The 24177-nt window shown below is 32.8% G+C and overlaps 1 protein-coding gene across 6 annotated transcripts in view; it reads right to left on the reverse strand.

Moving 5' to 3' along the window:
• FoxP (forkhead box transcription factor P) overlaps positions 1-19058 on the reverse strand; it is a 56858-nt gene extending 37800 nt beyond the window's left edge. The window contains exon 1 of one of the 6 annotated variants that reach the window (XM_076130938.1): positions 18242-19058. The gene's annotated coding sequence lies outside the window, so the exon portion shown is untranslated. The remainder of the gene's footprint in view (positions 1-18241) is intronic. The other 5 variants (XM_076130937.1, XM_076130943.1, XM_076130940.1 and 2 more) reach the window with 5 other exon arrangements.
• Positions 19059-24177: the final 5119 nt, after the last annotated feature.

Here is a 24177-nt window from a genome sequence, read left to right on the forward strand (position 1 = left end):
TAAATTCTGTGTCTGACTCGCAGTACAGATATTTTTATGCTTTTAAATATTACGATAGTAATGCTGTAAGATTAGAGTTGTAGATGAAGCTGAGGTGTATTAGTTAGTGAAAGGGAATCTAGTGTTGGGAGTTACGTCAGAGTTAGTACAAATACGTTATTGTTCACATAAGTGATCTAGTTACTTGTATCATGTTAGTCTACATACCGGCCATTTATAGAGCTGTGTACCTGATAGTATAAAGAATTAAACAATACGTCATATTTATAACCTATTCGCGATATTGAACCCGAATTTGGTCTTCGAATAACAAACTTTTATAGAATTTTGCAGTTTAGATTAGGTAAACGGGTTTTAATTTTAACTAGTTTTTGGTTAAATACTAAATGTACGTACATACAATCACATCTGACTTTCAAAAGGGTAGGCAGAGATCAAGTAACGCCTCTTGCAACGATTCCTGCAAACTTATTTTGCTTCATTCACATTCATACATTTTGTCATACATGGACGCTTTACATTTAAATTAAATCATAAGTGTCATTTAGTAGGTTCGCGATCATGTGGTCAAACCATAGATGGGTAGGCCGAGTATACACGAATCACTATATGATTCATTAAGAAAATAAATGACTCCCAAAAAATTAAATTAAAGGATCATGTCGACAATACCGATCGATTACAACGATTACCTCGATTAGATAATAAAATGTCACCGAAAACGTCAAAGTTTATATTAAACCAAGCTATTTTGATATTTTCAATCAATATTCAGTATTTTGATACTTCTGCTTATGACTATAAAACTTTTTGTTGTAATTTATCTTACACAGCTATTTTTATATTTAACTTATTAGAAATTATAATAATTATAATTATTATTGTACTAGCGTCTGTCCGCGAATTCATTTCTGTGGTAAAAATATACTGTGTGTCAAATGTGTCAATCCAGGTTATGGATAGCGATCAATATACCAAATTTAGTTTTTGAGAATATTTTTTTTTGTGATCGAGTAATAACCATAAATTTATCCATTTATATTTAAAAACTTTCGCACTTTTAATACTTATAAAACATAAAATTTTATCTATTTTTTTTACTGTTTCGCATTTGACTGTGCTAGGATATCTAGAAAATGATTAGTTTTTCGTATAAAATGTCTATTAATTATCACAAAAATTCCTGTATTGAGTGGATGAAAGCTAAAAAACGAGGGTTAGTTATTTGTTTAGGCTGTTTATTACCTGAGAGAGGTCTTCAAACGGGTTACATATCACTTGTTACGGATTTAGAAACGACATCACTAAATATATTTAAAACTTTAAGAAATAGTATTATTTTTCCAAAATATTTTAAAGAGTAGGCAAGGATTCAAGAGCTATTCACGAATAATTTAAGAAATGTATTAGAAATAGTTATCATATTTGACTGTGAACGTAAATTTCGTTAAAAATGCCTGAAACATCCGAAATAGTTCTTGAATGAATACATAGTCCGGACCAGGGTGGTAGACTTAAAAGTGGCATCTTACTTACTTCACCACAGTCCTTTCCTTTCCCGTAAAAAAACTGTGTTAATTATTTCTATTACATCGTTTCCTTTTTGCCTTTAATTTTAATCCTCGAGAGCGTTGCTATCTGTGACACTTTAGGTTTCAGTAACAGGAATTACGATTGGTTTTACACCTCTGGATAAGAATCGGTTAACTTAACAATAACAATTTAAGCAGATTTTTTCAAACATCTATTCGACACTTATATGTAAGACGTGTTACTGGCCCTTACTTTGGCTCGCACTTACCCCCGGTTTCTGGGTAACATTAAGCGGTAGTTTATCTTTTCAAAAGCGGTTAAACTCATATGAACATGATAGTTTGAATAGATTTAAACTACCGTTAAATGTACCTCAGAAACCAGGGGCCAGTGCTTTTTGCTGAAAAGACAAGATGTCGAACGATAAAAGGGATTTGTAACGATACTGACCCATTGACTACTCTCTTCGCAGAGGAAAAACTTGCACTTGTATTAATGCTTCAAGCTAATCACCTAAATAACGAACACTTCCTAACTCACGTAATAGTTCTCGTAACAAGCTATAAACAATTTAATTAGTTTGTTTGTTCATACATACACATGGTATATGAACAATGTAAGAAAACCACCGGTTCACATGCTTGTAGACAAAGCATTTTCCCTCGGTTGCAACAAACAATGTTACGTAAACATCGTTACATATTATTTTTTTAGATCTAGATGTTCGATCTAAAGTGAGGCAGTAAGTTTCACGGCCTATGGATAAGATTCGGGTTAATTATCTGATAGATAAACTGCATAAAAACCACCGGTAGATGTATTTGAAAGACGTACATAGATCTTATTGGTGATGTCTTGCAAAATTGTTACGTGCATACATAGTAAATAATAGTAATGTACCTACTACCAACAATTTTTCACGACATCGACCAGCGGTTCTGTATGATATGATGTATGGATGTGAATGGAAAGGAAGTTTGTAGGGATCTTGAAGGTAATGGTATGTTAAATGCGCCATTAACAATGTCAGTCCCATGTAACAGGGTGTGAGCCTATTGCCATAACACCAGGCATGTTAACGAACTCCAGACTATTCTAAAGAATAAACTAAAATAAATCAGAAAAATACCAATAGCAGTCCGTCAGTAATATCCGACCTAGGAATCGATTTAGGACCTCATGATCAACAATCGGATACACTACATATCGCGCCACAGAGGAATAATTGTTTTAATGATATCAAACAACAGTACCAATAATGTATTAATTGCATTTTTAACATAGATTTTTATAATTGAAATAGGTTATAATAAAAAACAATACGTATATATTTAGTCCACGTTAGTAGTACATCCAAAAATAGATAAAAAACGGACAGATAAGTACAGCTTGTAAAATATTTATTGATTTCTATCAAGATAAGATAAATCTGTAGTGTAATATATTTGTATGTAAAACACTATTGTATCATAGTATCAAAGTTATGTTATAATTTCCAAATTTTGTACGGATGGGTAGAGAGATGTATGTTTTAACTTTCAAAGCGAAACGAAAAGATTTCGCCAAGTTTTGAAAGCTGAAGTTCTTCACTCGTTTCTTAGTTTTTTTGGCCTCCTTAGCAGGACACTATAGAAGGCAACAAAAAAACTAATTTTCCTACTTGAAATTTCGCCCAAAATATGGTTTATAACTTGGGTTGACACAAAGAATTCTTTTCAATTCAAAGAAAAATAAACCACAATCTTGTATTATCTTAAGTAAGTCTACTAATCTACTTAAGAGAACTAAATTCTTAATATTCTAAATGTTATTTACATAAACCTTGTAAATAATATATCGTGTTTGAAACACGTTATAATTTGGCATTCATTGTGAACTTAGTTTTCCTGTTTACCTAAATATGGGTAATCATTATTGGCCGCCTTTAAACGGTTAATTTGATGCGATAACAGTTGCTATATCCCATGGGACTTACCTATATGTACATAAACTAAGAAATGTAAATACAAATGTACGTATTTTTTTATTGCTCATTTTCACTATAAAACGAGCTCGTGGCTAAATAACAACAGTCGCGCGGATCGACCTCACAGGTTAAGCTACGCTTGCTTAGCTTGGTCTATGGATGGGTGATCAACATGTTAACCCAGGTAACTTGGGTTGTGGAGGTCCGATTAGCAGTCGCTCCATGTAAAATACTAGTAACCAGCTGTGTCTGGTGAAACTGGTAGCCGACTCCAACATACTTCGAAGAAAGGCTAGGCTGATAATCATTATAATAGTTTACTACAAAAGTTCTTGTTAAACAATCGATAAAAGTACATACAATTAAAACTTAGCGACCCTGAAGGACTCAAAATCAGATACTCGTGCTCATCACATAAAAATTGGTCCTAGGTTCGATTCGAACCTACATGGCACTTCAGCGATTAAAGCGAGGTAATCACGTTAACCACCGAGCTAAATCGCGCAACAATCATACCTTTCTCTACTCTACTGTCCATGTATCAGGCTTGAATAGAGGCACCCATAGCCAGTTGCGCACACCGCTCGGTAAACGATCTGTGGGTTAAGCAACCCTTGGCGCGGTCATTCCATGGATAGGTGACCGCATAGTGGTATTTGAACTGGGCGTCTCCGTGCTTCGTCCGGCACGTAAAAAGTCGGCCCGTTTGTTATCTACTACGATAACAGTCGTTAAGCCACGTCAAAGGCCTTCGGGCGTCTTAAACAACTTTGACACTTGGTTGACCACTAACCATACGATGGAGAAGAGAAGAAGGCTTGAAGATTTCCTCGCAATATTATTGCAAATGATAATGCTAATGAACTACCCCACTTACCTACATTGAAAACAAAACAATGATTTACCTACAATATAAAAGATTATTCGTAATCTCTGAAGAGATAGCGAGAGAACTAACAGTGTTATTTTATTATATGATATGTTGGCATGTTTATTTGTGCCTATCTCGAAAATTGCTGAACTGATTTTGTCATTTTTCTTTCGATTACTTCTTTTCTTTTCTAGTCTTATTATCTGCCTTATTAAGGACTACTGCTGTTAAGAAATGTCTTCTTTGCGGGACGCTAGTGAAAGATTCCAAGTCTTAAGAGAGAGGAATCAAAGAATTTCCATAAAATGATGCCTGTATTATGTATCCCAATGATGACATAGCGAGCTTTAATAGTAATAAATACAGTCACATCTTTCTTTTTTTTAAGTCCGAAGTGACCCAGGATCTAGATTTAGTTTTACACACAATACATTATGAATATACAGGTCTAGAGCGCCCGACAGACGTTGTCCTGTCTACACGTCTTTAATTTGAAAATTTTAAACCTTTTTTAATAATCTTAACCATTCTCAGATCCCCTTGAATACACACAAAAATATTCATCAAAATCGGTCCAGTCGTTTAAGAGAAGTTCAGTGACATACACACTTACAGAAGAATTATATATATAAAGATAAGAGCTCGTTTATGTTTTAGAGAAACTACCTTTCGAACTATACATAGATCGAAATACTTATACTAATGTTGTACATTAATACATTATTTGTGTAAAAAGTGTCACAAAACTAGGCCTTTAACGATAAACATAATCCAGACATGAAATCAATAAACCTCATTTATCTAAATAAAACGTACCACAGACACACAAACACACATCCTTACATATATACAAAAATGTTCAAAACAAATATTGTTTACACACGGACCTACGTAACAACTTACTGATATAGATAACGCTTTTTATGTGAAATAAACATTTTTATATTGTATACAATTTTACCGACGTCATTGTTTGAAGGACTGAATTTGCTGATTATATGCTATCAAATTTGAAGTATCTTTAAAGAAAAATGTCTATAAAAAAACTCTATTTTAATAAGCTTGACTAATAATTATCTTATATATAAAATTTCTATGTCACAATGTTACTTACCGTACTTCTCCAAAACGGCTTGACCGATACTCATGAAATTTTGTGAGCGTATTGAGTATGTCTGAGAATCGGCCATCTATTTTTATAACCCATATTTTTCTTTATTTGTATGGCAAAGCCAAGTTTGTCGGGTCAGCTAGTAAAATAGAAAATTACCATCTCCGTACCGTATTTACGGTTAACTACAAATCTATGGTCTATAGAGAGGTGAGTAAGGCTTATTAGGCATGGGTGTTATTTAGCGCTCACGAAGACTTTCTGAATAAAACTGGGAGCATTTTTAACTTTAGCATAAAATCACACAAGAAAGTAAGCAGACAGAGATAAAATGTCACACTTATTACTCCTGTGAACAGCTTTCTAGGCTGATTAAATTATCCCCTTGAGTTTTCTGCATAACGAATAATATTGAGTTTTCTTCTGCGCATAAAGTGATGTAACAACAGAAAATCGGCCCTAAATTTTATTTTCATTTTAACAATTCCAATCCTATTATTATAATTACGCAAGTTGGTACAAATCAATTCATGTTTTTATTCCCATTCAAAAACTACAAAATATATTTTGTTGCAATTTAGAACACAAATACTTTGAAAACCCGAACTCTCACATAGGACACTCTACCCATAGAAATCTTTTGATGTCGATTAAAAACCTGCATTCAATCAATACTTTTAACTTGACTTTTACGCATCGAAATATTTGGTTGAAGATGAAAAACCTGCATTCAAAACAATCCTTTTAACTCCAAAAATCTTTCTAAACAGTCGAAGTCGCGGGTATTAGTTAGTTAAAGATATATGTAGTAAATATCTTTATAGCTGTTTGTAATGACGTGTAAACAGCACTCTACGTAAACGGCAAAATAAATCAATGTTATCGCTCATTATGCGTATTAATTACTTTATAGGACAATGTGTGTACGAAGGGGCAGGACAACTGATGTAGAATAATGTATTACGGCAGATAAAACGCTCTAAAAACCAATATTAGTATTTTTTTGTTGATTATAATATATCAGCTTAGCCTTTTTTTCCAAGCTATGTTGGAGTCGGCTTCCAGTCTCACCAGATGCAGCTGAAATACCAGTGTTTTACATGGAGCGACTGCCTATCTGACCTCCACAACCCAGTTACCTGGGATAACACGGTACCCTTCGGTAAGACTGGTTGTCAGACTTTCAAGCTTCTGACTACTGTTAACGACTGTCAAATATCTTCGAAAATGACAGCCGGGACCCACAATTTAACGTGCCTTCCGAAACACGGAGGAACTCGATATGTATAAGATGGTCACCTATCCACAAATCAACCTCAGCAAGCGTTGCTTAACCTCAGAGATCGATCCGCGCGGCTGATGTTAACTAAGCCACGAGCTCCTCTTGCTCATTTTTTTGATTAGCTAAGCAAAATAAGGTCGATGCTCGTGCATCACTTTATTCTTTACTCACTCAAGAATATTTACGAATTATAATGGATATTTCAAATAAACTATGTTATTTAATATATAAATTTAAAAAGTAAGGAGGAGAGCGCTATGCGTTGAAGTACTTTTTATTATTATTTAGTTCTGAGACAAAATTATGAACAGTTTCTAATTACGAGAATTTGTCATACTAATTGAGGCAGTGAGAATGTTAAAATTTTCATGTTTTTCAGAACTATTATTGCTACATTAAATTGTTGGTCCTTTTTAAAGTGAAAATACACTTCGGTTAAGCAACGTTTGATCATTTTAACCACAAGCCAAAGCCACGGACGAATCATTTGTCGAGTTGTAGTTTAATTTTTAACAAAACAATTTATTGACGTTTTACCGCAGCTAAACTCAGGAAACATGACGTCCTAATTCCTTTTCTAAAACAAAGGAAAAAATATTTCAGTTTTAAGTTTTAAAAAGAACTGTATCTGGAATCCAGGTTAAGTATATTTTAGTTTTAAATTCAGACTCAAATCGTAACACATAGATTAAGAAACAAAAAAAATCGATACTCAAATACTTGGCTGTACACAATGCATTGTTGAAACCATTAAAAAAATAAATCGTGAGTCTATGAAGGCACGCGCCAATTTCAGAATGTTTAGGAAGCAAAAGGAGGTCGGAAGCATTGCTGATAGTAATTTATTTAGATTTCGAGGCCGAGTTATTATTTAGGTTGTTTTGTTTTATCAGTAGGAAGGCGCAATTTCGCGCTAAAAATCCACGTACACGCAAAAATGTTAGATTAAACATGTGTATGTTATTTATACGCGCCATTTTCGAACGATATGATTTATTCTTTATTTTTAATGGAGTTTTTAGAAACGGGAGACCGTGAGGCGTCAGTTATATTGTTTAAGCAATAAATATTGCTGAATAGAGTGTATTTAGTTCTAAATATATGTATATCCTATATTGTCTATTCTTACATATTCTGATATTATAAATGAGAAAATCTCTCTGGTACGCTATCGTGGCTTAAGCGCTGTGCCAATTTTGATGTAATTTTATTGGAGATAGTTGGGAAGCTGGGATCCAGCATAAGCAACTTCTCAAATCGACTTCACTGAAATGTGGGACGAAACGTTTTAATGAGCAAGTAGCCAATCCCACTGCTGGGCAGGCATCTGTTTACTAAATAAGAGTCTTGTAAGTTTCGATTTAAAATAAAAATCTTTCTTGGTATTTTGATATGCGCTCTTATACCTACTAGTTAATAATCTATGAGTAAAAAAAAAAAAAAACTATGTGCAAATAAAAACACCAAACTGTATATATTACGATGTACTTGTAAAAATAGTATTTTCTTTTGGCAATGCGTCCAAGGTCAACAAATAAAATAATTATACAAAAAATGTTAAAACAACTGCGACAACATAGTCGGTTACAAGACTTAAATATTTCAATAGCTGTTCAGTTGTTTTTGAGAAAAAGGACAATAAACAAACTCATTTTCAAAAAACTGAAATAAAACTTAATTAACCTTGCTCAGTATTTGCTCAGAATCTTTATAAAATGTGTGAAATTCATCCACATTTTGGGTAATTTAGTTTTTATTCGCAAGTAAAACAGGGAGATTCTATTGCCATATATCTACCAACTTGCTTTACCAAACTCCAGGTTACAATTAAAATACATTAACCGAAATTGAAAAAAAAACAAATATAGCCTGACCCAAGAATCGAACCGCGATACTGTCGCATAAACTACCGCATAGTATAAGCAATTTAACTAAAAATATTAATTAATTAATTTAAATTTTGCTTAAAATATACGAATACACTTGTTCGTTTGCAAATAAATCGCGAATTTACGCCTATAATAAATTTAATAAGGCAACGTATTGTTTTAATAAGTATATAAATAGAATTAAATTATATATTCCGCCATTGTATTTTAATTTAAATATAATTAAAGGTTAAGTGCGTTAATTTCTAAATGTTGAGTTCCGCATAAGTTTGTATTATAGAATATGTATTTAAATAAATCTCAAAAAACATAAATATATAATTAAAACTAAATATTATTATACAAAATATAATATAATTTGGTAATTTTTTTTTATATTTTTAGGACTCGTAATTAGTATGGCGTAGTGAATTTTTTTTTTACTGAGTTTACTTAATTAGTAACAGTAGCGAACCGTAACACCAATAGATTATGAATAGTTTTAGAAAATATGTCTTAAATAATCAAAAAAAATAACGTCTGTTTCTGGTTAAAACAGAAAAAATCATTTATTACAAAAAGGACATAATTGACATCAGACTTAAAATAAGTTAGGTACTTGTATTCATGTAAAGTCAGTCAAAATTAACATTAAAGAAATGCACGTCAGAAATATTTTTGACTAAACAAACGAACCCAAAAGTCGCATAACTAAACCGCAATAAGGAACTAAAAACATTAAACCACACAATTATAAAATATACCTGTAGCATACATATTCTTTACATATACTGTATGTTGTATATTTTTGCAAGGCTCGCCCGATAACGCTATCGGCCCGTCACGCCTACACGCACACACATACACACACATACAAACACACACACAAACAAACACACACTCGTTAAAAATACACTATATGATCGTTGCTAAGTTGCCTAAAAAAGCTCTATTTGTATAACTCTATATACAATAGTTTGTACATGAATTTGTTTAGCATTTTGCATAATTTAGTTTCAATTATCATTCCGTGTGTATACTTTGAAGTATTTGTCAATTGACATGTCTGTACGCGTATTATTAGAAAATAGTTGTGTTTGTTACAATGTAATACACATCACGACTTAACAGATAGGTATCTGGTAGATAAAGTGGCGGATAAACGTCGTAAAGTAGTAGTTGTAACAATATTCATGTAACAAATTTAAGAACAAATTGCAGGTTCGAACCCGAGGCAACACACCAATGACTTTTTGAAGTTATGTGTGTATTAGAAATAATTATCACTTTTCCAAAGGTGAAGGAAAACATCGTGATGCAACCTTGAATACCTGAGAGTTCTTTAGAACAGTTCTTGAAGATATGCAAAGTCCCCAAACCCTCAGTTATTCAGCGTGGCTGACACATGGCCTAACCCTTCCCTCATATTATAATTTATTTATTTACAAATTGAAAAACGATTTTCAATTCGTAGAGTTTTAACACATTTCGATTTAAAACAAAATTTACATGATTCATGAGAAATATCCCTACCTTATATTTAAACAGTTGTTAAAGACAGAAGAACAGTAGTGTCTAAAGCCCTACAAACTTCCTCTGCTTCATTCACATTCATACAACTTGTCATACATGACCGCTGGTTACGAGTATTACGCACTTGACCGTTTGAAGACCACATTAAAATGTTTGTTATTTCGAAACCATTATTCGGTAAATAGGTAAAATTAATTATTGAAAAAAAAAACATTGTCAATGTAACCTAGTTACTAATATTATATAATTCAAAAATAAAACAGACTTCTAGGGAACAAAAATTAGTTATACCGTACACTTTCATAAATCATAAAAATATTTTCAGACTAAATGGTAATAAGGTTCTAAAATTACATTCTATTTCAACAAAAGGTTAATAAGTCACGGTGAAATTAAAAATAACAATACTTGTACCTATGAGAATAAAATCTCATAGGGAACAGCAAAAATTCTAGCTGCTCACATGATCAATTATTGTATCAATAACATTGTTAATTGCGGCGATTGAAAAGAATAGCCGAGAGAGGCTAGCTCTTCTCATAAGGCTCTACTCCCTATCCGAGCTAGTGGCAGATCCAGTAATTGTTACGACTATCATAAGTGTCAAAAGGAGATCATCCAGGCTTCATACATTTTTGGGCCTCTTTTCAAAGTGCCGGCCACCAAGAAAAAGGGGCATATATCGATAGAGCTTTGCAAAAACTTTGAAAAAAGGCACTTTGATAAAAGGCCCATAATGGATGATCTCCTTTGACCTAAATGACTTGATTTAAAGATTTCACTCATATTTTTAAGCGCCCGAAGGCCTATCAGCATTTGATCAGTATTTGGCGTAGGCCTCATCTGTTTTGTCACCTGTCATAAGTCTCTATGAAGTAAATTAAAGCCTTCTCGGCTAAGTTCTTATTAACAAATTACCGCTGTACTTAACCGGGGAACACTCCCTTAACCCCCCTGGTCATCGTCGTTTAACCCCCGGTTTCTGAGTACATTTAGCGGTAGTTTATCTATTTATTCAATTGCGTTTTTTGTATGAGTTTTGACGCTATTCAATACATAAACTACCGTTAAATGAACCTCAGAAACCGGGGGTGAATCTCTCTCTTGGGAACATCCCCTGGCACCCAATAAATGGATATATGAGATCAGAGTGACACTATAGCAAACTAAGGAAAAAATAAATATCTTAGATTCGTAGTAATAATGCCTATGACAGGATTTCAACCAATTATTTTATTTTTCATAGATCAAAATTTCCTATACTAATTTTGTCAATTTTCCTTCTCTATATAAGACAATATTTAGTGTTTATTAATACGCGTATTATTTACGTATAGATAAATATAGTAAATACATTTTATTTTCCTTTATTCATTAATTAGTAACCAAATTAAATTAGATTTTAGCTTATCTAAAGCACGTATAAAATATATCCTGTATATATTTTATAGGTAAAACCAATTTATTAGTAACGTTAGTAGTTAATACATACATAAAATTACGCCTTGTTCTCATAGGGGTAGGCAGAGACCAAAGAACGCGACATGGTACGATCCTTACAAACTTCCCTTGATTCATTCACATACATACAAACATACATCTCGTAATACAGAACCTATTTACAGAATTATCTAACTAAATAGATTAAATTACAAAATATTTCATGAGAGGTTGGCGCCCATTTTAATGGGGTAGGTAGAGACCAAAGTAAATCTAAGCTTCATTATAGGCTCAAATCTTAAAAAAATCTTTATCGGAGAATTAAGAATTCCCTCCCATTTTTAAGGTTGTTAAAAATATGAATAACTTACATATTGACATGTACACCTAAAATCAATTGACAGTAAGTCAGCGCCTACCCATCCAAACCCAAGCCGCAACATAAGCACTTAACATCTCACCATCTGACTCACTTACAGTACAACTTATATTAAAAAAAACTAGTATACTTGTTAAAAACAATTTAATATTTTATGTACAACAGTTTTTTTGTATAAAATGGCAATTATAATTCTATTACTAAGTCTAATATAACGCCTATTTATGTTCTTAACTACAGTAGCTTAGTTACTAGGCAATAATTGTTACATATTCTAACGAAACAAGTAAATTGTCTTGAAAACTTAACTTTAGTAGGCTTAACGTCAATCGGGGATAAGTTATTGAAAAGCATTGCTTACCTATTTTCCCGTTCTTTATTAAAAGTTTGGGAAAAGTGGGTATGTAGAGTAAAGAGCGGTTACAGGCTTTATTTTGCGTAAGATAGGGCATCTCATTGAATGATCCTTATGATGTTTACTCACAGTTAAACTGCTGAACCGATTTTGATAAGATTTTGCATTGAGACTGTTAAACAGTATTCATCGAGATAAGTTAAGATGTATTTTCGTTATTCTCGATGTACTATCAGTTGGTAAAGCCATAAAATAAAGCCACCCTCTGGCTTAGACCCACCAGTGGAAATTGTCCAGCTTTATGAAGACTTACAGTCACACAATTCTTTACAGTTGATAATTTCGAGTATCGAACGTTTGACATTTAAAAAGTACTGCAAAAATAGTTCTCACAACGCCCGCTAGAGGCGCAGTTTGAATTTTCATAAAAAAAATATCGGTAGGTTGTTGATAGTCGATAGTGGTAGAGAATAGCACTACAGGTAGGTAGATATAAAGCGCAGTACAAAAAAATATTTCATAACACTTATTTATATTTACTAGTAAAATATACAGTTTCATTATCTTCTATAAACTGTATACATGTATACAAAAGGTTAAAAAACAATATCATTTTTACTATTATCTTAGGAAAGATAATATTTATAGGTAATAAATATATTTATCAGTAATGCAACCTGTGACACTGATTCTCAATGAATCAACAATTTTGCAGACGATTCGCTTGTATCGCCTTGGTAAGTCTATGATAAGTGTTGGATAATTGACAGATAAAGTTGCAGATAATGTGTTACACTAAGACTGTCTTTTGACGCAGAAATGTAGGTAACTGCAGATCACGAGGTATGGAATTCAATGCATAAGTCGAGTAAGGATTATAATATTTTTAATTTACTTAATATGTCGCAATATTTTTGATAAATCCGCCTAGCGTCTATTTCAACGATGTTGGAGTCGGCTGGATACCAGTATTTTACATGAAGCTCTATATTTTTGATAGCAGCTTGAAATTTAGTTCTGTGGCAATAGACTCACGTAGAAAAGCTCAACATTAAAAACTGCAAGAGCTGTGTTTGAGTGTTTTGAGATTGGGAGAGGTGTATCAAAAATATAGTCCCAAAATCAACCCGTTATTGTTCAACTAGTGAGTAAGAAATGGGAAAAACGTTAGGCTTGTAGAAGTCCCTCTTGCTGCAGGCAAGATTCTGCTTCAGGAATTAAGTAAGGCTCATGAGTAAAATCACCATTCAGGCCAGGTCACGCAATTCTTTAACATGCCAGGTTCCATCTCGATATTTTCCTTCACCGTTAGAAAAAGTGTCACTTTTTCTGATACACACATACTTTTAAACTTTTGGGGGTGGGCCCTAAGTTCGAGCCCTTGTCCACTTGAGAGTCGCCTGGTAGACCATTGTATAGAGCATACAGCTAAATTTGCTATTTCAGTGTTACATATACAAAAAATACGCTGTTACATGCTCAAAATATCATGAGTAGTAATTAAAATGGTTATGCAATTAAATGTTGTTTTGGTCGAATCATATAATAAATAATATGACATATAAACATGACAAATAAATAATGATATCAGTCGGTAATTCACCTGCATTACTAGGTATTTATTTATTATCTTTGATCCACTGTCTTCGATTGTAAAAATTACATTTATTTATCAACTATTAATTATAACAATTACTCAGAAATTAATAAGTAAATATTATTTAAAATTAAGTGTATATTTTCTAAGGTCGAAGTCTGCATTTGAAATTGAAAACAATTTTCTAGTTTATAGCGTTATGTTTTCATGGTGATGAAACCTTGCATGCCTGACAGTTCTTTAAAACAGTTCTTGAAGGTATGAAGAGTCTATCGTTTCGGTCAACGTGGTGGACTCAGTCCTCAGAGGCTACGCTTACCCTTATTCTGGGTGAAAAGAATTTATTTTTTTATAGATATTATGCTTAGTTTTGAGAATTTATAATAACAACGGGTCCTTACTATGGACTGACTAACTGTATTTTTAGAGCGTCTTCGGTCTACTTGATCTTAGAAAGGAGCCAAACGAAATGTTCAAAATTTTATGGCAATAGACAATAACATTATCGTCTTATAAAATCGTTACTGAAAGCACCTATCATCAGTCTTGAAGAATTATTTACTTATCTCAAACAAAAATAGCGTCTGTTCTGTGCAACAAAATAAAAAAAAACTGTATCGTAAGGGTCCAGACCCTTGTTTTTATTCCATCCCCCTTTATTTGCCTTTCCCAGTCTCGAGCGACATCTCTGTATACCCTTTTTTAAGAAGCTTTGATGTTAAACAGATTTTGAATGTATTTTACATAGTTAAGTTCTGATAAACTAGTTTTGAAAGAAATTAAGGTGATTAAATAGTGGAGAAATTGCACAGTATTTCCAAATATAATTGAGCATGTTTTAAAAGAAAGCTAAAGAATAAATAACGAAAGGCTAGAATTGGATAATTTATTAATTGATATGAAGACATAAAGTGGAAATTGTTTTCAAAAGTATATACTTTACTCTAATAGCTTGCTTAAAAGCTATAAGCATTAGCTTCGGGCGCAATTCAGCGCATAGTTGACATCGGTTCAAACCTAAGACACCAATGTGTTTTTTATTAAAGTAATGTGTGTATTAGAAATAATTATCATTTGTTCTAACGGTGAAAGACAACACACAGATGAAACCTGAGAGTTATTTAAACAGTTATTGAAGGAATGCAGAGTCTGCATTTGGTCAGAGTGGTGGACTTATAAACCCTTGTCTTAGTATCAGTAGAAACATGTACAGTGTGACAGTAATACTTACTATACACATAATATATTATTCGGTTCGGCAATATTTATCGAACAACAAAACCGATTAATTTGTTCGGCTTGTGCCAATCGGGTTCATCTACATATGTATATTCGGTTTAACTACTCAGCTAGACCGATTAATGCCGAACCGAATGTGTGTGTAGCAAGCTTTTCAGCCTAGCCTTTCTTGCAAACTATGTTGGAGTCGGCTTCCAGTCTCACCGGATGTAGCTGAGTACCAGTGTTTTACATGGAGCGACGTTCTATCTGACCTCCACAACCCAGTTACGTGGGTTATAACACACCCTTCGGTAATACTGTTTGTCAGACTTTCAAGCTTCTAACTTCTGTTAACGACCGTCAAAGATCTTTAAAAATGTCAGCCGGGACCCACAATTTAACGTGCCTTCCAAAACATGGAGGAACTCTATAAGTATAAGATGGTCACCCATCCACAGAACAACCTGGGCAAGCGTAACTTAACCTCAGAGATCTATCCGCGCGCATTAACTATGTGTATGGCAAGCCTAAAGGGTTAAAAACTTAAAATGTGCAAAATATGTTCTAAAAGTTAGTTCAAATAATTATATCTGTTTTGATAATTTGTTGTTCAAATAAGTTGTTTTCCTTGTTTGATTATGTAAATTAATTATTACTTGTAACCAAATGTTTGGCGGTGAATAAGTATATAATACGTTTAGATATTTTGCGAGTTGACTTTGAATATGTTTTAACTAGTTTTTGCCAGAGAAGAAATCTGCGTGGATGGATTTAGTTAAAAAGTATCTAGATATTAATTTAGGTTATAAACTTGTATTGTTCGTATTCAAATTGTATTGAAATTTAGTTAGTACCTAGATAGTTTAGTGCAAACTATGCATATGTCTGAGTATATTTTCTTACAATCTTTCATACTAATACTACAAATATAAAGCGAAAGTCTGTCTGTTTGTCCGCTTTCAGATGCTAAACCGCTGATTCGATTTTGATGAAATTCAACATGGCAATACATAAAGATCCGTGACTTAAGACTGATAATATCCATTAAGTGTTACAGTGTTTTTTTTCAATAGTTCATAATAATAACTAATTGAATGATTTTAGTGAAATTATCTATAATTTCATTATTTACTTAATTATAGAAAAATAATTGAATTATTTTCCTATCTATACTAATATTATAAAGCTGAAGAGTTTGTTTGTTTGTTTGAACGCGCTAATCTCAGGAACTGCTGGTCCGATTTGAAAATATCTTTCACTGGTAGATAGCCCATTTATCGAGGAAGGCTATAGGCTATATATCATCACGCTACGACCACTAGGAGCGGAGTAGTAACGAAAAATGTTACAAAAACGGGGAAAATTCCCATTCTCTCTTACGTGACGCAAGCGAAGTTGCGCGGGTCAGCTAGTAATTAAATAAATAAGTTATAGTCAATGTACGTTTTTAACTTTTTTAATTTCCCTAAGTGTTTGACATTTGTGTCACCACTAGCTCAAAATAAAAATAAAATAAACAAATAATCTAAATTATTGTTATATTGAGTGTTTTTTATTTGTCATTTTTATTTAATTAAGTTATTTATAGTTGCTTTGTACACTTATAAGGACTTTTACACAGAAAATCCATATTTTTGGTGTACGTAATAAATGGTTTTATTTTGTGCCCGTTTCACAGTTTGTGCGTCCCAAAAGTTATATAAATACGTTATAAAATAATTATAAACATTTGTTTTTCACATTTTTACTTATTTACACCTACATTCGCTAAACTGTAATTATCTATTATTATACAGAAATAAAATAGTTTTAAATAATATTAGAATAATGCATCATATTATATCTCTCCGTCGCTGTCTTGTTGTAACAATTAAATAATTAATTACTTAAGTACTTATATTATTGTATTTTAACTCGCTTAACCCTTGGTTTCTGAGGTACATTTAACGGTAGTTTATCTGTTCAATAACGTTTAAACTCATATAAAAAACACAATTTGAATACAGGACCTACATAAACTACTGCTAAGTGCGCCTAAGAAACCGGGCATAAGAAAGGCTCTATAAGTGACATTTATTTTCTATTATTAAAAGGAGAAAGGGGAAAAATTGTCTAAAATATATTTTGAAGTATAAAATTTAAATTATTAATATTATTTATGACAAACTATATTTTAGACTATTTCGTAATTAACATTTATTTATACCATCTAAATATATTCGCAGAACTAGGTAAGTTCTTTAAATAAATAAAATGTTAATACATAAGTCTTTTGTTTAGGAAACATTACGCGTACACTTATTTTATGCAAAATTATTTCCAACATTTGCATTTTTTGTTTATACGCTAAATTAAAATAAAGTTAGCCTATACATTTATAACTGATCAGGAAATGAGGTATTTATTACTTGTTCTTGGTTTATCGTGGACTCTATCATTTTAATTTTTTATTTTATTATCCTTAGTTACTTTTTAAAAATTTAATATTAGGCACGGAAAATATTGTATTGTTTTATTCTGGGCATATTTATTAATGTTTAAAACAAAAACTTCATAAATCAAAGCTTAGCATAGTCGGTCAGAATTTTAAAATGATTTTTCAATGAGTGTATAATAAAGTTTCGCCACATTGATATGTGATACTTCACAAAGAAGGCCTCTCGCTTCCTGAGAGGACAACGCACTTAAAAATCAACCTTAATTACATTTCGCGTTTACACAAAACTTTTGGTAATGTGATGACAAAAATCAATAGAGATAAATCTAATACGTCGATACGTGAACAAATATTATATACTTCAACCATATTTTTTTCCTATTGCCATAAAAGGTGCACATAAATTAAAAAGTCAACTCATCAAAGTTCGTCTTCGCCTAAATACATGACAAGTAACCTCTCCCTCCCTGTCTCCCCTCTTACACAAAGTGACAATAAGTCGCGCACGCACACTCGCCCATTGTTTGTACACTCACACATGCACGGAACCGGCTAGGTATTTGGTTTCCCGCCACCGGCGCGAACACGCACACAAAACACCAAGAGCAAACAATACAAACACCAACACACAAGTAAATTTAAACTCACCTCAAAATAAATCCATTAGAAAACACACTTGTTTAAACAACTAGCGCTTAGCCTCGAAAACGCGTTGAAAAAACACTCGCCAGCATCCGATGTGTGCTCAACACTTTTCCAAACTTTCTGTGCAGCCTACTTCTTCGTTAGCACCTCACGTTCCCGCCAAAAGCGAATTCGAATTTTTCAAAACTTCCAAAAGCGCGGCGAACACATTTCAATACAATAGTGTCACAACAGGACGCCTACATCGATCATTATTTATCACGGTTGTTAATCAAAATTATATCTTGTTATCTTTATAATTAGGTCTTCGTGCCGACTGTCTTCATATCGCGGTGCGAATTCGCGAATATTATTTCACGGCCGAAACGCTTCCGCAATTCAATTGCGAGTTTTAATCAAACACTATGGCGAAATAAAAGAAACGACGACAAGTGGCCCCACTTATTAACACACGTTGCGCGGTAAAAATAAACTATGATTAACTACCATTAAGATTCGCGGAGACAACCGAGCACCGGCGAGCGTGCGAATAGGTTATGAAAAATAAATAAAATGTAAATAATGCCGGAAAAAATCTACTAGTTACAATGAGGACCTGCCAATAAAATCGCGAATTTGTTTACCGCGTCGCTATTTCGGTCGCTAGAGACGGTTCCGATATGAATAATTATTATCGCCGGCGAGCGAACATCGACGCATAGTTGTCGTTTCATAAAACGTGCGCGTTAAAACTGAGTCGAAAGGCTCGGCCCGTGTCGGAGCATAGCGCCGAATAAAATAAACAACAATATACCTAAATAAGCGGGCGACGGGCGCGGCCGAGTGTGCGTGCGCGCGCCTGTGTGCGTGTGTAAACAAGGGGCAGCGCGGCTTCAATGACATCCTCGCCACTCCTCGCCAGACCATGCCAGCCCGCACTCACTACCATCATCTATCACACTAATATTGCGATACACCAATAATACATTCATAACTAAATGACAATTAATATTTCTGGTCTCTTAATTATTTGAAGTTAATCCGTTTGTGCTGTAGTCCCATTCCGTACTGATATGGGTGTACAAATGAAATACTAGTGAATCTAATTTAAATGTATAAATAAACATTTATTTACTAGTTATGTGAATTGATTAGCGAATAATGACTTAGCGATTTTTCCACTACACCAGTTAAGATAGGATAAATCGCAACTCATCGCGTTATTAAAGAAAATATTGATGTCCTTCTTATTATCAGCAAGGCCTGCCAGTCATATACTTATATATTTTGCAAGCCGATCTGCCAATCATTACATATACGTTAGAAATTAATAGACGTTTTATTTTACTTGCATGACGATATTTTTTTTTAGTTTCGAAGGTTCCGAAACTTTCCTTGCACTAACTGACCTCAGCTAAGAGAAAAAAGACTGAAAATTATCGATTTTATCTATATAACTTTTTTATTTCTCTTCTCTTAAATATAAACTTTAATCGATAATTATATCGTTAAAAGTACACTTCACTTATAACTCTCTTTGTTTTGTGGCAAGTTTACTAATAATTTGGCCATTCGCAGAATTATACATCAGCTACATTGAAAATCCAAATAAAAGATCCCGCAAATTCAAACATGCTTAAAACTAAATCAGAAACTTCATAAACTAGAAACCTTAGAATACACTACCATAGAAATCTGCTACACCAAACCTTCAAAACAATTTAACAGTAATTCCCTCATATCACTCTGAAAATCGTAAAAAAGTTATTTTCTGAATAAAACATTCTCTCAACAATCCTTAAATACTCAACACATCGTTACAAAGAAACAAAAAAGCAAAAAAATAATTTAACAAAACAAAAAAAATCATTCCCGCATCCATTTTGCCCCATCGTCCCCGCGAGAATAAACATATGACGTCACCGGTGGGTAAACAAACAAACAAACACATGCGCGGCGCTCATGTTTCCTTAATACAATTATTATTTCGAATGTAGAACGCGAACGCGACGGACGTATGTTCGCGATTTATTTTTAAAACTAGCCGGTTATAAACTTCTTAAAGGCTATATAACTTTTTAAGCCTAATTAACCCTTAGTTTCTGAAGTACATTTAGCGGAAGTTTATGTATTCAATAGCGTTTTTATATGAGTTTAAACGCTATTGAATAGATGAACTAAAGTTAAACATATATCCCCAGTTTCTGAGGTACATTTAGCGGTAGTTTATCTATTCAATAGCGTTTAAACTCATATAAAAATCGCTTTTGAACAGATAAACTAAAACATATTCCTAATTAAATTATTAATAGGTTAATACCATGACGAAGTAAAGCCACAGTTGACTGTACTACCTATCCAGTTTCTGAGGTACATTTAGCGGTAGTTTATCTATTCAATAGCGTTTAAACTTATATAAAACACGATATTGAATACATAAACTACCGCTATATGTACTCAGAAATTGGGGATTACAGTCAACTGTGGCTTTACTTCGTCATGGTACTAATCTATATAGATTCATAATAAACTAAATTAGGACTTTAATTAAAAATATGACTTATTTATATCACAGAATAAGTAATACTACCGTATTTATATTTCAGATGTTAAAGTAAAGTTAACATGGCTAAGTAAAGATGCCACAGTACACGGTAATGCAAAAGTTTTGTTTCGTTTGTTGCTACCTCACGCAAAAACTACTCAGTCGATTTTAATACAATTTTTCATATTGATAGTTTATAACCTGGATTCAAACTTGGGGTACTTTTTACTCCGCAGAATCTTTTGCCGGGGAAGTTGAGGGTTGTTAAAATTTGACACATTAATAGTTTGTATCTGGAATAAAACTTAGGATATTTTTTACTTTGAGAAAGTTTTAACAGAGAAGTAACGAGCTGTCTGATCATATGATAAATAAATGATGATATTTACAAAATAAAGTTTATGTATTTAATATTTTATGTATAAAAGTTAACTTAAGTCTATTTTTATCATGGCTTTTCATTTGACAATTTAGGGGTTGGAGTGTTTTATTCGTTAAGGGGTAGATAGAATTAAAAAACCTTAAGGGCTTAAAGAATGAACTTATTTCCTTTTTGCTCTTGAAATTCTTTAACCCCATGGATCCACTAATAGTCTAGTTTAAAATAATTCATTAAAAAGGCTTTATGTTCCAATTGATAGGCACTCATATGGTAGTTGTTTGTGAAAGGACCAGTTTATTGAATTGTTTTGCTTATCGATATAAATGAATTGTGTTCGAAGCATGATTATTCATATTTGCCTGAACAATGAAAATGGTCGCTTGAATGAGACTCGTTATTGAGTCTACTATCCCCGTATTTAATCATGGTTTGATGTAATAAATCGCTAGTGAGAAGATTTTATAATTTATCCGTTAAAAAGTGCATTATAATTATCGCACTTTTACATAATATAATATGTTTTGAATATTTATGCTGTCTCATTGACTTGTGGCCCCACGCATGGCTGCGAAAAGTCCAGGACTCTATAGTCCCGAGATGATGAACAGACACACATACAATTATAGGAGTTGCCAATTGCTTAAATGTTCTTTTTTTTAAATATTTTTTTTAATAATTAAAATTGTTTCAGCACCGTAAGCAATAGAAATAAGATATTGGAACTGCAAATTTTAAAATAAAATGAGTTTCAAGAGAAATACTTCCAATTGAGAAAAAGGCTTGATATTATGTATGTATGTATGTATTAACAATTACTAGTGTATAATTACCGTCAAGTTTGTAATTCTACCTTTTCCTAAAAATCTAAATATTTGATCTGAATTATTTTTAACGTTTCCTGTCATTTATATATTTCATTAACACTATTATTCTTGATCATTATATAGTTAATTCTAGATAAAAAAAATTGTTTCTTTTTTGTTATTTCTATTTTTATTATTCAAAATAGGGAAACACTATAAAGTTCGAAAACTGTTACATAAATATTCGCGTACACATAAAAAAATATAATGGAGTTTACACACTGAAAGCACCGACCCGCCGACGAATGTCAGCGAACTCAGCCACTATTTATTACAAGAGTATTATGTCGACGACTTGAAGGAACCAAGTCGCTGACATCTAATCATTGTTATAGACATACATACACAATATACCGCCTGTTTTACCCGAAAACGTAGGCAGAGGTGTATAAAATACAGCCATGTTTCGCCATTAACAATGTTAGTCCCATGTAATAGGGGGCTAGTCTATTGTCATTTACCGGACACGTTACCAAACGCCAAGCTACAATTGAGACATTTTCTAATATGAATGTGAAAAGGCCATGAGTACTTTTCCCATGAGACATATTTCCATGAGAGATAAATGTCTCTTCAAAATCTTGAAACGGAATCAAACCTGAGACCTGATTAGCAGCCGTTTACACTCTTGCGCCACAGAGGATATAGTGTATAAACTCCATTATTGATACGATTTGGGCCATTAAAAACAAGTTTCAAAATTTTAAAAATATAACCATGACCCCTCTCAATTCAAAAAGCTAGTTATTTAGTTTTATCACAACCAGTATTAATGATAATATTATAATAATAGTTTTATTTCTTCGCTAAACTTTATTTTCGTATAAAATTTCAAGGTTGCACGTGACTGCGTCATGATAAGAGGCGGGACTTTGTTTACTAGTCGGTTAAATATCGTACAAAATTGTGATTATGTATTACTTTAATTAATTTAGGTATTCGTGATCCGTGGCAACGAGTAATGACTTTTCGAAGTGTTTTAGAAATAATTATCACTTGTTCTAATGGTAATTATGTATTTGCACTCAAGTGTTCGATGGTTCGAACCCGAGGCAACACACCAATGACTTTTCGGAGTAAAAAAAATGATCACTGTTCTAACGGTGAAAAAAAAATTGTGATGCAACCTTGCACGTCTGTGAAATTTTTAATACAATTCTTGAAAGAATTCCCTAACCTGTAGCACAATTCTCTTCAGTCGGTACTGTCGAGTATCGAGAGCTTGACATTCAAAATGTACTGCCAAAATAGTTCTTACGGAGCCCGGTAGAGGCGCTAAACAGATTTTCGTGGAAAATTTCTCGACAGCTAGCCGGTTATCGGTAGTCGATAGTAGTAGAGAATTTAACTACTGCACTAGGCCAGCGTCGTTGATTTTCGAAGAAAACCCTATCTTGGCATTGGGACAGTATTGTGTAAAAAGAACGCTTTGCCCAACCGAAGAATGAAACCCAGAACCTCATGTTCTCAACTCAGAGGAAAGAGGCAGTGAGGATTAGTTCGTTTTAGAGTTTATCACACACAGACAGATAGACACGGTGTAAGACTTTGTTTAATAAAATGTAATGATATTGAATATTTTTATTACTTGCTAGATTTTGATTATTCTTATCTGAGTCATAACCTGTCACCCTATAATTTCGTCAGCATCGTTTCAGGGATTTTCCCATAAAAAGTAAAAGACAGCTTTTTTCTTGTGGGATTTTAAAACTTTTTTAAATACTTCCATGCAATTAATGAAATTTGGTCAATAAATTTTGCGTGAGGATAGTTTAAAACCTGGAAAACATAGGCTACCTTTTTCAAAATTAAACACTTTAGTGTCATATGCAAATTGTGCTGTAATCTGCCGAAATTACACGCGTGCTGAACTAGTATGTACCGGATAAATATAATTACTAACCCAACATTAGGTAGTTAACAAATATAATTTACAAAAAGGAAACAAAAATAAGTAATTAGATTAATTTCCTTATATTTTAAATATTTAATTACTAAGTTTAGTCCTTTTTTCCGCTTCGATAAACTTCGAAAAATATTAGACAAATAAGAAAAAAAATAATTATACGATCTGTAATCCTCAGCTTTATGTCATTGGGCTAAATATTTATCTTTCCTTGCTAATGCTGGTTTCCTTGCTGCTGCTTTCCTTGCTAATCTATACTAATAT

This window comes from Anticarsia gemmatalis, chromosome 25, assembly GCF_050436995.1.
Source record: "Anticarsia gemmatalis isolate Benzon Research Colony breed Stoneville strain chromosome 25, ilAntGemm2 primary, whole genome shotgun sequence".
NCBI lineage: Eukaryota > Metazoa > Arthropoda > Insecta > Lepidoptera > Erebidae > Anticarsia > Anticarsia gemmatalis.